At 42.1% G+C, this 13942-nt stretch overlaps 1 long non-coding RNA gene across 2 annotated transcripts in view; it reads right to left on the minus strand.

Moving 5' to 3' along the window:
• Positions 1-2675: 2675 nt before the first annotated feature.
• LOC106031215 (uncharacterized) overlaps positions 2676-13942 on the minus strand; it is a 68702-nt gene continuing 57435 nt past the window's right edge. The window contains exons 3-4 of one of the 2 annotated variants that reach the window (XR_001204163.3): positions 7843-7983; positions 2676-4775 (exon numbers count right to left, since the gene is read on the minus strand). This is a non-coding gene — a long non-coding RNA (uncharacterized lncRNA). Of the gene's footprint in view, positions 4776-6722; positions 7984-13942 lie in introns of those variants that run through there. The other variant, XR_010825544.1, reaches the window with a different exon arrangement.

A 13942-nucleotide genomic window follows, 5' to 3' on the forward strand; every position in this document is an offset into this window, starting at 1 on the left:
TTTTACAGAGTTCTAACATAAACTCATATTAGGAATTAAAAAAAAAATCCTATTATTTTCTCATTCCAGGTCTGCTGTGCATTTTGTGACACCGAAGAAGATATAGCATCACTGCCCTCTCCCCAGTACCGCCTTCAACTGAAGAGGGCAAGGAAGAATAACAGCAAAGACACAGGTTCAGGTCAGCAGTGAAGACAGTTGACAAAGCACTGAAGCGAGGTCCTGCGAGACCCAGATGCTTTTTTGATCTCCTGAACAGCTTTGTGCCTTGATTTCTCCTCTGGCATACGGAGATAATGATAATTCCATTGTGAGGGGCTTTCAAATGGCTCCAATGAAAAGCTCTACAAAATGACAAGTTATTACTCATACTCACCCATCCGGCTTGCTGGAGTCCTGTGCAGCTAGCAAGGGGACATCAGCCTAGCTGCAAAAGAAACATCTCTGAATATTCTGCTGGAAAAAAAAAAAAAAAAAATTCTGATCACTAGCTCAAGATTAAAATGCAGAAAATAGTTAAATGTGTGAGCACCTAGAATATTCAGTGAGCATGGGAGATGCTGATAGTTCATAAATTCAGATTCATGCTGGATACTTCTCAAAGGAATAACAAAATAGATGGTGATCTGATGAACAGACAAATAAAGGTGGAATGTAATTTATGAATTCAATAAAGGAGACACATCTGAACTAATATCTGACAGAATTCATAAGGTGAGAAGAAAAGCATGAAGAAAAAAGAGTTATTGCACCTTCTGCACATACCATCCCCAGAGTTCCAGGAAGGAATAAAAATTGGGATGGTGTAGTCCGCAGTTTGGGAGGCAAAGGAACGATGCCATTTTATGTATGGGAGAATTAACCAAGAATAAATTAATGTGTACACAAATGTATATATATAGAAAAATACATATACCTAGAAAGAGAAGGTACACGATAAAGCTGTCAGAATAACATAAGTTTTGTACAGAGGCATTGCAAGTTATTCAGGTCTGTCCAAGTAAATTCCAATAAAAACTTGCACGTCCATCACACCGTCCCTCTACTCTTAGTTGAGAAGTAAATTGTGGTTCATTAGCGCTATTTTTCATACCTTCCCATCAATACTGCCAAGTTCCCTTGGCAACATAAGTCGAAATGCACAGACCTAGCAAAAGAAAAAATATAATTAATGTATTGTAGAACCACTAAAATTGACCTAAAATAGCTTTATTTTGAAGTTTTAACATCATGGGAATTTCAGAAGCTGCAGCCAGTTCTCTGCTTCTCACTGAAAGGCTCAGCTTTGTTCTCAGTGATATTCAACTCCTGGTCCAGATCCTCCAATGAAATAAAGTGGTTTTACTTTATTGCCAGGGGATCTATGACCAGCACAAGACCTCCCCATTGCTACAGACACAAGACTGACTCTGTTTCTGACTCCCGCTATGTCTAAGTCTCCATTCTCCACTACTTACCTTGCCTGCCTGGCTCTGGCATTGAGCTACCAGCTCTCTTCGTGGGGGAGCACCAAATTCTACCCCTTGCAGCTGTGCACAGACTGGGAGTCCTTGCAGATCAGCCGCAGGTACCTCAGGGTCTGACCAGCCTCTTGTCATTTCCCCTCCACCTCAAGAAACAGCAACGGTGCTTGCCAGAAAGCCAAGTATCGGGCATTAGAACAAAAACAACTTGTGCACTGCTGTTCCTGGCCGTAGGAAGTCTCAGCAATCTCAGATTCATGTGCTAAATGTCTGGCTATCCTGCCACAAGAGCTGCTGATACTGGAGCCTCTCCTTCTCCCAGAGCTTTTTCCCTTCTTCAGAATTATTAAAGATCCTCACAGTAGCGGACATGGCAAAGCAGGGCTGGTAAATCGTTTTAAAAAGGCTATGTGGGCCTTTAAGTTAACAGGTCATCCCGTCATATTTCAGGGAGGCACCCAGAGGTGTTTACCTAGGTCTGCCCAGAGGCTTGGCATGTTACCTTCGTCCCAGCACGCTTAATCAAGGAAGAATTTTCTGGAACCTCTAGTAGTGACCCTTGTTGCCCAGTGTCTCTCTCCCTCCCGAGGCAAGGAGAGGACTCTCCTAAAGGCTTTACTTCGATATTGGTAAATTATTTTCCTTGTCTGTTTCAGTCCTTTACAATTACAGACAAGCATCCAAAAAAATAGATTCTCCACATGCATTCTTCCCCAAACACAGTATACTCCATTGCCATATGAATTCTCTTAGCATCCTTCAAGGATCAGGACCCCTTTTTAGACAAATTTCTCAAAATTGCAAAAATTACCTTTTAATGTCCTACTGCTAGCTGCCTTTCCGTGAGCTGTGTGGAGGAAGGCGCAGCCTCTCCCTCTGCCATCCCTCCTATTAATTCTTACACGATTATTCAGAGTGCTTTTATTTGTCCTCAGAGCGAGGTGTCTGGCATCCTCCAGCTGCCAATTTCTTTAAGGATTTGTCTTTTTCTCCGATGAGGTGGAGACATTTTGCTGTGTGCATCCAGCCTCACTGTTTGGACTGTTTAATGAAAACATCAATAAGGCACAGACTGGAGAAGGAGAGGGAAATACACAGTCATTAAGATCTGTTATTAGCATTTTGCACAATACCACAAGCTTCTGTATGTGTGCAATTAAAACAGCAATGAATACCACAATGAGCTGGAGAAACCTCATTGAAACTGGGAAGTGTAAACACTGCCCTCCACTTAAAGTAATTGTCAGAAGCAGTTCAGCAGCTTCACGGAAAGAAAAAGCTGAAGCTCTGGCTGCAGACACAAATGTCTGTCCTCAGCTGTGATAGAGAAACCTTCAACCATCTTAAAAAATATCATGGTCATGAGAACTACTGCTGGCCCAATCATCCATCCAGACCCAAACGCTACCAGCACACCTAGCTGTAAATACTAGGATTAAAGACAGGTAGGCATGGCACTTACTCTTGCTGATAGAGCCAGCGTGCAGGATATAGAGCTCAGATCGGCTTCACACTGGCTGCACGAAGGAGGACAGACAATACCTGATCTGCTGGCACAGTATTAGTTCGTCAAGAATTCTTGAGCACACTTGAGCGATGGGTTGAGTTTATAGAAGAGTAATGCTTCTCTTTGCATTTTTGACAGGCATTTCAAACCCTAGTGCTGGATTTACTGTAAGGTAAGACCACAGCTGGGGATAAGTGCTGGTAGAAATATGGGAATGCTCTGTATGGCCAGAGATAGAGCTTGACTCCTCAGGATCCCAGCTGTGACCATACAGGACTGGATTCCTTGCACGTGTTTTAAACCTTTACCCCCAGATACAATTCTTCACCTATCCATTTAAAACTTTTCACAAAGTTGTGTTTCCCCAAGAAAAGCACAGCTTGCACGAATTCTCCTACTATTTGCTTGTACATGGCAGTTACCAGCAACTTTGCTAATAACTCATTGCTCATGCAAATTAATTCAGCTTAGAGAAACAAGAGAAACAAGTCTTGATGATTATAAAACGCTGCAATCACAGTATTGCTTCCGGCCAGCTGAGAGTAAATTCATCAAGCATTTGATATTTAAAGCTGCCGTGGTGATGAATGCATGCCTTCATTTCTGACTGTACACCAAGACAGAGAGAAGACAGAATACAGAAAAATGACTGCATGATGGGAATCCCAACAGAAACCACCGGAGACAAAGGCAGAGAGATGAAATCTCTTTCACGTTAAGCTGAACCTATCTGATATGCAGCAACTCGTCCTCTCTTATTTAACAAGGACCTATTAAAACAAAAGAAACAGCAAATACCAGTTTTACTCATCCAGAAGCACCGCGTGGCAGTCCTGTTGACTGTATCTGATAAATCTTAGTATGCCAAGGTCAAGGGCAGCTGTACAGTAGTAGGCGTCTCTTCTGCCCCGAAGTACACATGCAGCCAACTGTTACGATTATGGATGTTCACTCCACGTGTGCAGAGCATACAGAGGGGAGGATAAACTCCTCTGAGGTTTTGATAACAACCTTGCTGTTGCTGTGTATCTTTGTTCTGTATGTGACATTACAGTAAAAACAAAAGGAAAATGAATTGAACAGTAAATACCCATGATTATACTGTACCAATTGCATTCACCGTTTCCCATGGAGTCAAAGTTACAGGGAATGCTGTGCAATGTGGAGGAAATCACTAATTCCATTGGTATGTTCCATTATCAGTGGCATTAATCACAATGAACTCTTTTAGTAACAAATGTAGTGAGAGTAGTGCAAGTTCATGAGAGGCAAGTTACACAGGGCTCGCACCTCTTCCAGAGCATCTGAGTTTCTCTGCTGACAGTGGGGGTGTTTCAAGCACCTCAAGGAGATGTTCGGAGCCATATATTTGTGCCTAATTCAAAGGTGGTGTATGGACTAAGTCACTAGTCTGAGCTGCCTTTTTTTTTTTTTTAAGAAAATGTGAAATTAACAGAATTTTCCTTACAGCCCCTTTTCTACATCATGAAGAGAGAACATAAGAAACTAGAGAAAATCCAAACAGAAACTTGTCATTCCATCCCGAAGAGAGAAGCAGGACACTGGGCAGATCAGGGAGGCTTTTTCTCCCAACTGCTCTTTACAACTCCCTTTGTCCTCGCTACAGTCACAGGATATCTTACCGCATGCCCCTGAGAGCAGCAGCACTGACCTGTGGCTCTTTTGCTCTGGGAGAGTCTTTCTCAATGGATGAGACAGCAGACGTGTCCTTCTGCAAAGTGTGGCTGTAAAGCACCCCGTAACAGATCCCCTGCGCAATGCTTTATAAATAGCATCTGCACCATCTGTGGACAGAGAGAAAATATTAGCCTGGCATATCAAAAAGATCTAGTCTCAGACAGAGTGAAAAGGAAGATCTAGGGACAAGAGGAAGCAGAAAATCCTTGGACTTAAACCTCTTGGCAATGTATTTGGCAGGCCTCAATTGTCATTTATCCCAGGAAAACATCTTAGGAAAAGGAGCCAAATTCCCATCTACTGCTCTGTAAGGGAATAATAAAGCAGCTATCTATTTTTTCATTAAAATTAAATAATTGAATCTGTCCGGATTCATGTACTTTTTCCCCATGAGATATCCAGGAGAATTAAGTTTCAATTGACTTTCCAGACCTTGGTTATCATAGGAAGCTTTTCAGAAATTGGGACATTTGGCAATTTGAAATTCAAATAGGTTTCAGTCAATATGTTTACTATTGCCAGACAGGAGTCTTTGTCCCCTGGGTGTTTAATGCTTCAATAAGTAATTGGTCCTTTCATCTTTTATATGCACAGAGTGAAGAGTTTATGTCTCATACAGTGAATTGTCAATACAAAGGATCTTTGTGCAAGTCTTAAATAACCCAGCTCCATTAAATCCTGTTAGAAATCTCCCCTCCCTCCACATGCCCACAACTAGCCTTTGAAGATTTTTTCCCCTCCCCTGATTTTCAATGGCATCTTTAAAAGGTAGCTCTGCTTGACTCACCAAGCCTAGATACAGACAAAAACACAGAGGTGAATGCAAGGAACAAAAATAATCCCCCAACAAACTGAAAAATCCATGAATTTTGAGGAAAACTCTTATTATGCATTTATCTATTAAGTCTGAAATTGAAAGTATTCAATGCACCTGCATCCAGACCTTCAGATCGCTAAAGACAAGAATACAACCTCAGTATAGCAAGAGTATTTCTCGTATGAAGCCATCACCCAAAGCTGTATACATGGGCAGCGTTGTCTGTAAAGCTGAGCAGAAAACAGATTTTTTTTGTTTTACATTTTTTTGCCATTTTACATTTTTTCTGCCATTTTTTTTAATCTCTTCCTCTACTCTAGGATTTTTAAAGAAATATATTTACCACAAGTTAAAATACTTTTATTTTTTTTTTATTTTTTTTTTATTTTTTTTTTTTAGGCTAAGCTTCTGGTAAAGTTAGATCTAAAAAGGTCTGGAAAGTCTGATTTCTTGAGGACTCCAAAATGAAGTACTACACCATGGCTGTTATCAGCCAATGAAGCTCCTAAACCACCGAGATTTTTCCCAGAAGGAGTGCACAGAAACTCTTTACACAGCCTTCAGCTGCTTGCCTCACATCCTCTTCCTCACCTTGGTGCAATCACGCTCATCACCCCCTGCTTGGCTCTGGCTACTTCTCACAAGTTAAAGATCAGCTTGGCCCAGATTTGCCTGCAGAATTTTTCCTACGAATGTTCCCCAGCCCAGCCCATTCCAGTCAAAATAAGCCAGCCCATCAAAGATCCACTATTTACACTGCTCAAACCCACCTCGATCATTTTTTACTGGTGCGTGAGGAAATATCGGGCCTTTTCACGATGGATCTACGCTGTTACTCTAATCCCAGCATCACCAGAGGTGACAACACAGCACAGACAACCCTGAGTATTAGACGAGCATCCTTAGCTCAGCACGGCATCCCTCCAGAATTATTTAGCACTCACCCCATGACCTGCAGTGTGGGGTGTGCTGGAACCCTGGCTAGCTGCTAGCGACTGGTTGTACAGATTAGCAGATCTCCTGTAAGCGTTCATTAGACTTGCATTGCAACCTTTTATATTTGGTAGGTGTGTTCTCTGTGTGACACTCAGCAGTTTGTCAGGATCTGAAGGTGAACTGGTACACTAGACATTTATGCTGAGGTCTATAGACAGGGGAGAAAGTGTATAATCAAGGACAAACACAAGTAAACAGAATTTACCCACTTGCAATGACTCCATATTGCACTTTCTCTTTCTATACATGTCAAAGTTGAGATTACACACTCTTTTTATTTCTCACCGTACAAATAGGGATGAAGAAAGTCTTCACAGATTCAGATCAGAACTCTTCACTGCTGTTAATTGTTCATTTTTATTGCATATGTCTTTATTGAATTTAATTAAACTTGGCTCACAAGCTTTGCATATGTAATCATGAATAACAGTTAATAGTCCATTCCTCATTATGGTACTTTTCAGTCAAAGGATGCCCTAATGCTCTACAAAACAGACTACATATGTTTCAAATCTTTTACCCAGCAATAACACAGTGTTCTCTCACGATGCCTTGTAGCAATTCTTCAGCAGTGCACAGAACCCCCCACCTCCGATTAAACTAGAGTAGACTAGACAAATACCAAGTGCAAACGAAATGGCCCTTGACTGGGGATAAGTAAAGAGGCTACATTGATTTATATCAGAATCTGGCAAACAGCTTGCAAAAACTGGATTTGTGTTCTGCGAATGAAGAAATAGCTTGGCATAACTTTTCCTTATCAGAATGGCGGCATGTCATTGCCTTTTGGCAATGTTATACCAGTTAGCAGTTATACCAGCATGGTGTCCAGGTACTCACGGCCAACAGCCCACAGCAGAGGAAGAACTGCAAGGTTTTCGTATAAAAGAGGCTTCTAATAGCGAGTGACCTGCCCAAAGCACGTCGTGTGTAAATGCAAGTTGCAAAACACAGGCAGAGGAAGAATGTTATAGCTCCTCCTGCATGCACTGAGGATGAATCCTCTGCTTAAAGAAAGAAGACAAACTAAGACGATATCGCTCTGAGAGACAGTCCTAGGTTTTGACAGCCTTGGAGGATGCTGGGCAACTCACTGCTGTCAGGACTGAACTAGGTAATTCACACAGAGAAAAAAGGGCCATGGTGAATTCAAGCCCTGGTAGAGCAGACCAGAGGTGTATCTTAAGCACGTGCCATCTGCTGTGATCTCATGCTTTGTGAAAGCCAAATGTTCCTCTTCTGCAAAAGCCAGTTGCGGGGCAGAGATAAGGCTACTCCTCTCACAAGATCTGACAGAATGGGGAGTAAGAGTAAACTCAGCTGAAGATGGGCTGCTTCGTCAGGACATGTAAAGAAATCACCTGGAAATATGCCGGTGCTGTGGCCTGAGATGGTCACAAAGAGCCCGTTTGCCTCCGTCTTATGACTGCATCCCAGTAACATCTGCTGTTATTGCATTTCAGCATCAACTTCCTGTAGCTCAGCGTGAGAAATATCTTCTCCTAGGATAAGGAAAGGAAAAAGTAATTAATAGATAAGGCCCTTCCCAGTGGAGGCTGATTTGCTTTCTGATCCACAAAGCACTGCAGATTAAAAACTGGAACTAAACAATTCATAGAAAACTGAAACTGCTGGAGAGGCGGGTGCTTTTTCCTTCACAGATTAGGGAGACTGGTACCCTCATCTGCAATCAGGGCTGCAAAATTCCCCCGTCCAGCATGCCGACTAATAGCTCCATTTGCTTCATTAAAAGAAGGGTGAAATGAAATTTCCTGCACTGATTAGAAATGTGGAGAAGGCAATCACTGTCATTTGCATTCAATCAGATGTTTGTTCCCCCTGATAGGAGAGCATGAGGATTATTTGAAAAGCACCAAACAAGTGCTATGCCATTTCACTAATTAAACCCACCCTCCCGCTCTAAAATTGATGAATAATGGCTGAACTTGACTCATAATCCCTTTGTCTTCTATTATTTACTCTTTTTAACAGTGATTTATGGCATGGTAGTGCTTTCATTATTCTTGTTAATTACCTCTGTTCTCTACTTCAGCTTGTAAAATGTAATTGCCTGAAACATAAATCTAGTCTTGCCACCTATATTCACACGTCATTAATATTATTTAGACCATTCTTATAAAATCTTTATAAAACATAATTACATACGTGCCATTAAGTGCTACATTGTGCTGAGGATGCACTAAGCCTTTTTTGAGGACTAGCTAGTCTGGAGATTAAACCTTCCTGATCGTGTTAACACGTTTGTGCTCCCCTAGGAAAAAAAACCACTAACTGGTCAATGAATGTCGTAGATCTGGCTAACACACCTCCCTGAGCCTGCAGGCCCTGCTCAGTGGCTACTAACACTTCTGCCACAGGGGAGCAGAGGCCCTTTAGCTCTCCTTCTCTCCCCACCCTCGGAAAGAATAATTTCACTGAACGGAGTCAAGATCACCAGGCAAAAGTGCAGCAAACAAAAGCAGCAGCTACTCACTCGACTGATTATCGAGTTTCTTTCTGTGTGCAGATAATCCCCAAACAAATTATATCCATCCTCGCTGTCCCTGATATTTCAAATCAAAAGGACTGCATATCAGAGAACACTCTTCTGCTGCCTTTTTTTTTTCCATTGTAATTTTTAGTATTGCTTATGATTATACGTAAGAAGAAAATCTATTAGAAGGAGAGGAAATGCATTATCCCCAGCTGATTGTTGACATGATATTAGCTCAGCGTTTGTCAGGTTGCTGGTAATGAACAAGTTTATACGCAGCACTTCATCTCCCCGACAAAACACTTGGCTATATGAACAGTGGTAATATCCCATCTGAGCCTAGTGAGAGAGAAACATGTTTATTATTTCTCAAAAAAAAATAATCTCATTCCTCCCCTGATTCATCTACGGCATTATTGCCTAAGTGTGCATTTGGAGGTACTAGACCAGCTAATGTAAGCCCTTCAGCCAGCAAGTATTATCAAGTGTATTTCCATTACCTTCCATTCTCCACAGCCGTAGGAAGGCGAGCCCGTAACATATTGCGACTGCATTTACAGTTGTTAATTACTGTAAATTTGGTGCATGAGATAAGAGCATTTGCTCTCTGCAGGTCTTGCACCTGATGTATCATGGCTATTACTGCTTTTAGCTGGATCACAGCGCTGAGGGCCCAGCCGGGGGGGTTTCTCCTGCCTTGCACCAGGGTGTGAGACCCGAATCAGCCCCTCCTGGCAGCACTTGCTGCCACCAGGACTTCATGGCTCAAACAAAGAGAAAAGAGCAGGGTGTAGCCTGACAGATGAAATCAAGACTCTTTTGCCATCTTTTCCTATTCTTCAGAAGACTGCAAGGAAAAAAATTTCTCCTGCCTGACCCGACATGTGGTTTATTCTGTAACGGCATTCTCCATAATGCATTTTGCCTGAGGAAAGTGTTGTAACTTGGTTATGCTGGGGGAGAGCATGGAAATGGGAAGAGAAAGCTGTCTTCAAACCAGTTTTGTAAATCCGTGCCAGATTGGGATAGGCAACATGAAAGATGCAGGTCAGAGGGCATGTTCACCATCAAGTGCAGTTCCCCGAATTAGACAGATTCATTCTTTTCTTTTCAGGGAAAGGTTGCTTCTTAAAATCAAATCTATCCAGTATAAGCCATAGAGCAAACCCAAGTTCTGGGACCTGGCTCCCTTTTTTCTCAGTGCAGGCCTGTTGCAGTTTACATGCCTTTTGGAGATTTGTCTCAAGAAAGGTAGACAAATCCCCCTCCTATCCTAATTTAAACAGCTGGAACTAACTCGCCAGCCGCACTAGTCATTCCATAGGCTCCCCCTAGGACCAGGCATGAGGCAGTTGATGGATTTAGTTTTGCCTTCCTCTAGACCACCTTTCCTCACAGCCAGGGAAGCTGCTGTGTGCGTGGTTTCCTAACAGGAAGCTGCCATAGGGTGGGCACCAGTGGCACGGATGGAAATGCTCACCATGGTCCAGTGTGTATCTTACTGGGAAGACAGCACACGAAAAAGGGTGGTGACTTAATATGAACTACCAGCAGACAAACCCTCCCAGCCATGAGCTGCTGTGGGATTAAACAGCTGTGGCATCCTTATGAACACAAATCGGTTGAAAAAGCAAAGTCATTTTTAGCAACAAAAGGAGGGAACGAGCTGGGGACAGAGGTTTTTGCTCCTCCCCACAAGCATGCCCTCAGCCATTTTTCTGCCTTGGGGAACAGCAGTGTGTTCTGCTGAAAATTCAGATTTCACACCTACGTGTCGCTCGCCCCTTTGTCTCCCCTCTGGCAAGTGCAGCTCTGGGCGCGGGGAGTGCTGCCCTGTGCAGAGCCGTCCTGGTGTCCCCTGCTTCCCACCGCCTCGCCAGGGCCAGCTAGAAATACAGACGGCCAAAGCAAATGCTCAGCAAGGATGGCTGTGCCACTACGTGCTTCTTGCAGGCAGACGTTAGGGGAAAGTAGTTTTGTGTTGAGTGGGTCTGTAAAACTTATGAATTATCCTTTCGTAGTAGCGAGGGTGATAAATGTAGCATGGAATTTCTCTTCAGCAAAACAAAGCAAACCTAAAGAGCAAGGAGGAGCACGAACAAACAGTTGTATTCTGAGAGCTGCTTTTGCTGTTGGTACATCATCGTAATGACTTTCAGGCAGCTGTTATGTGTATTCCAAGGAAGGAAGAAAAAGTGAATCAAAGATCGTACATTAGAAATTCTGGAATCAACTCTGGAGACTAAAAACACAGGTGTAAGAGGAAATAAACTGAGACCTGGTATTGCTTAGGTATTCCTACAGACCAGAAGAGCTCACGAGGAGTCAGAGAAGATTCTGTGAGATGTGTTCCCATTTCTCAGCAGAGCAGTGGAACAGATTACTTAAAAACCTCTTCTGTTTTTATCTTCGTGACTCTAGGAAGAAAAGTCCTAAACACAGAAATCCCTGAGCATGGCAGATACTGAGATCTGGATCACAAGGTACCAGGTTCGTCTCTATTTCTGAATGCATCACACATCACTAAGTGCTTTTTTTTTTTTTCTTCTTTTTTTCTTTCTGTAAAGTTTTCTGTTGTTTTGTAGTTTTTCCTAAGTTTTACAATTTACCATTACAAACCTAACACAATTGTATCTCCTGCACAGCTGGGGGTTCCCAAAGCTAGTTTTCTAAAGAAAATGTATTTTCCATCCACTGACTCCACGAGCCTCCCTGCTGAGTAGAGTTTATGCTTAGCTACACTCAGGACATAATAAATGCAAAGGAAAAAGAGGTAAAGTGAGGATTTAAAGAGTTGTATCAAATTTTATCACTGGAAAGTCTGGTGATGAACGCGATCCTATTTGGTTCTGCTTAGCGCATTTTGGAGTTCATTTTTCACAGAAACCTCTGCATCCACCTCAGGGATTTTTTTTTTTTTTAAAGTACCTAAATTGCTGAACTGGTCAGACTCTAATTGTGTCTGAAAGGCTACAGTTGACACACACTGGAGACTTAATTATGTAGCGTGCAGCTCCATCTGTCAGCTGCAATATCTTTTGTTACCAAGAATTAGACTTCCATAGAAGATGACGTGACAGGCTCAATTTGCTTTCACAAGGATAACTGTTATGTGGGCATTTAAATGATGCTGGAAATTAGGACAACATTTACATTTCTTGTGTAGACAGTGAAAGACTATTTACAGCAAGGTTTGTGCAAAATATGAGACTAAGATTGAATGTGTGGCTGCCAGTACGATGCTGAGAACCAGGAAACAATTAATTAAAATATCATGAAATGGAGGATGGTCTGACACAGCACTGTCTGAGTAATGAGGCACCCATACACATATAGAAAACATCTGAAGTGTTTGTTTTTGTGTGAAGGTAAGGGAAACAGTATTTGCATTCAAGAGCTCTAATGGCAAATCTGACAGCAAAATTTAAAGACCATAAGATCCCGGTTTGGGAGACAGAGAGGATATAGTTTTTTCCTAGGCCAGAGATTTTTCATCACTGACTGTGATAGAAGGAGCCAAATGACTTCCAGACCAGGACTTTTTAAATCTTCATGAACCCATGGCTGCAAAAAGGCAGCTCGACTCCAGGTGTTAAATACCTTTAGGGGTCTGATTCTTTCTTTCTAGAACTTACTCTGTACGTGGTGCTTGGTAAATCCAGCTGTGGGTTACTTTGGCCTTGCTGCCCCCCAGACACTCATTTAGCTGAGCTAATCCGATCACTTATGTCCAACGGCCTGGAGCCTTCAGGGGACACCAGTACCACTGTATCACATGGCAGCATAAAAGGAGAAAAAAAATGTTATTTTCAGAAACTACATGTGAACCGTAAGTTTTCCTACAAGATTTCACAATCATGTTTTCTTACTTTTTCTTAACACACATCTCTGTCCCATTTCAGTTTGTGAAGCCCACACAGACTATGTGAGAAGCCAAGCAAGTGATGCCAAGGTACTGGCACGTTTAGAGTGAACAAAGAGAAGAGGGAAAGATGCAATATGAGGGATTTTGGTATTTGTTCTAAAATGAACAGACTTTTTCATTATAAAATGCTTTTATGGCTGATTTAATTTGAAGGGGGGGGATGGATGACGACGACTCCTTTCATTTGCTTGCAGGCTGTGCCATATTTCAACCAATGAACAACAACATTATTTTTAGCAAGCTATACATTCATCGTATAGCGATGCATCTGGAAGTCTAACCTGCCATTATGCCAGCATGTAATATAGAGTTCTGAAAAACTCTCTATATTTATCAGCTTTTGAATTTAACGGTTGTCCAATTAGCGCTAAAATTGTTATAATCTGAGTTTTAGATGAAAAGCTTTTATTGAAAATCTACCAGTAATCTTCTGTAAATGTTAGTCATAAACAATACTGCTAAATCATAAAAATATAACTGCTTGTGATTAATCTGGAGAGAGACTTACATTAACATATGCAGTTCTAAATGGTCTCTCATCCCAGCATTCGATAAGTACTGATAAATTGAATTAGCTTACTTAGTGTGAGGTTTGCTGGGAGCTGGCTTGCAAACCTCCCCTGAATTTCTATTTTTTGCATCCTGGCAAAAGCGTGAAAAATCCAACCACAGATTGGGTTTTGAAAATGGCACCAGTCTGTGAGGGTCTAACAAAATCCCATATCCGTGCTTTTCTGAAAGTGTCTCTAACATTCATTTTACACTCAGTGCCTACGCAGATTTTACTCTCCAAAGTATAGAGCAATCTGAGTCCAAGCAACCCATGATTTCTCCATAATCGCATCCCATTGCAAGCCTACAGGCTCTGCTCAAATCGAACTGCTTCATGCCTGCTTGCCACGTTTCCCTCCCCTACTTTGCACACTTGGTGTATTTATTTAGATTTGCAATGTGATCTGCAGCCGTGAAACGAATCGGGGACACAAGCAGGGAAGGCTAATGGGCAAACATCCCTAAAGCCTCCAGAGGCCATCCACAGGGG

This window comes from Anser cygnoides, chromosome 17, assembly GCF_040182565.1.
Source record: "Anser cygnoides isolate HZ-2024a breed goose chromosome 17, Taihu_goose_T2T_genome, whole genome shotgun sequence".
Lineage (NCBI taxonomy): Eukaryota > Metazoa > Chordata > Aves > Anseriformes > Anatidae > Anser > Anser cygnoides.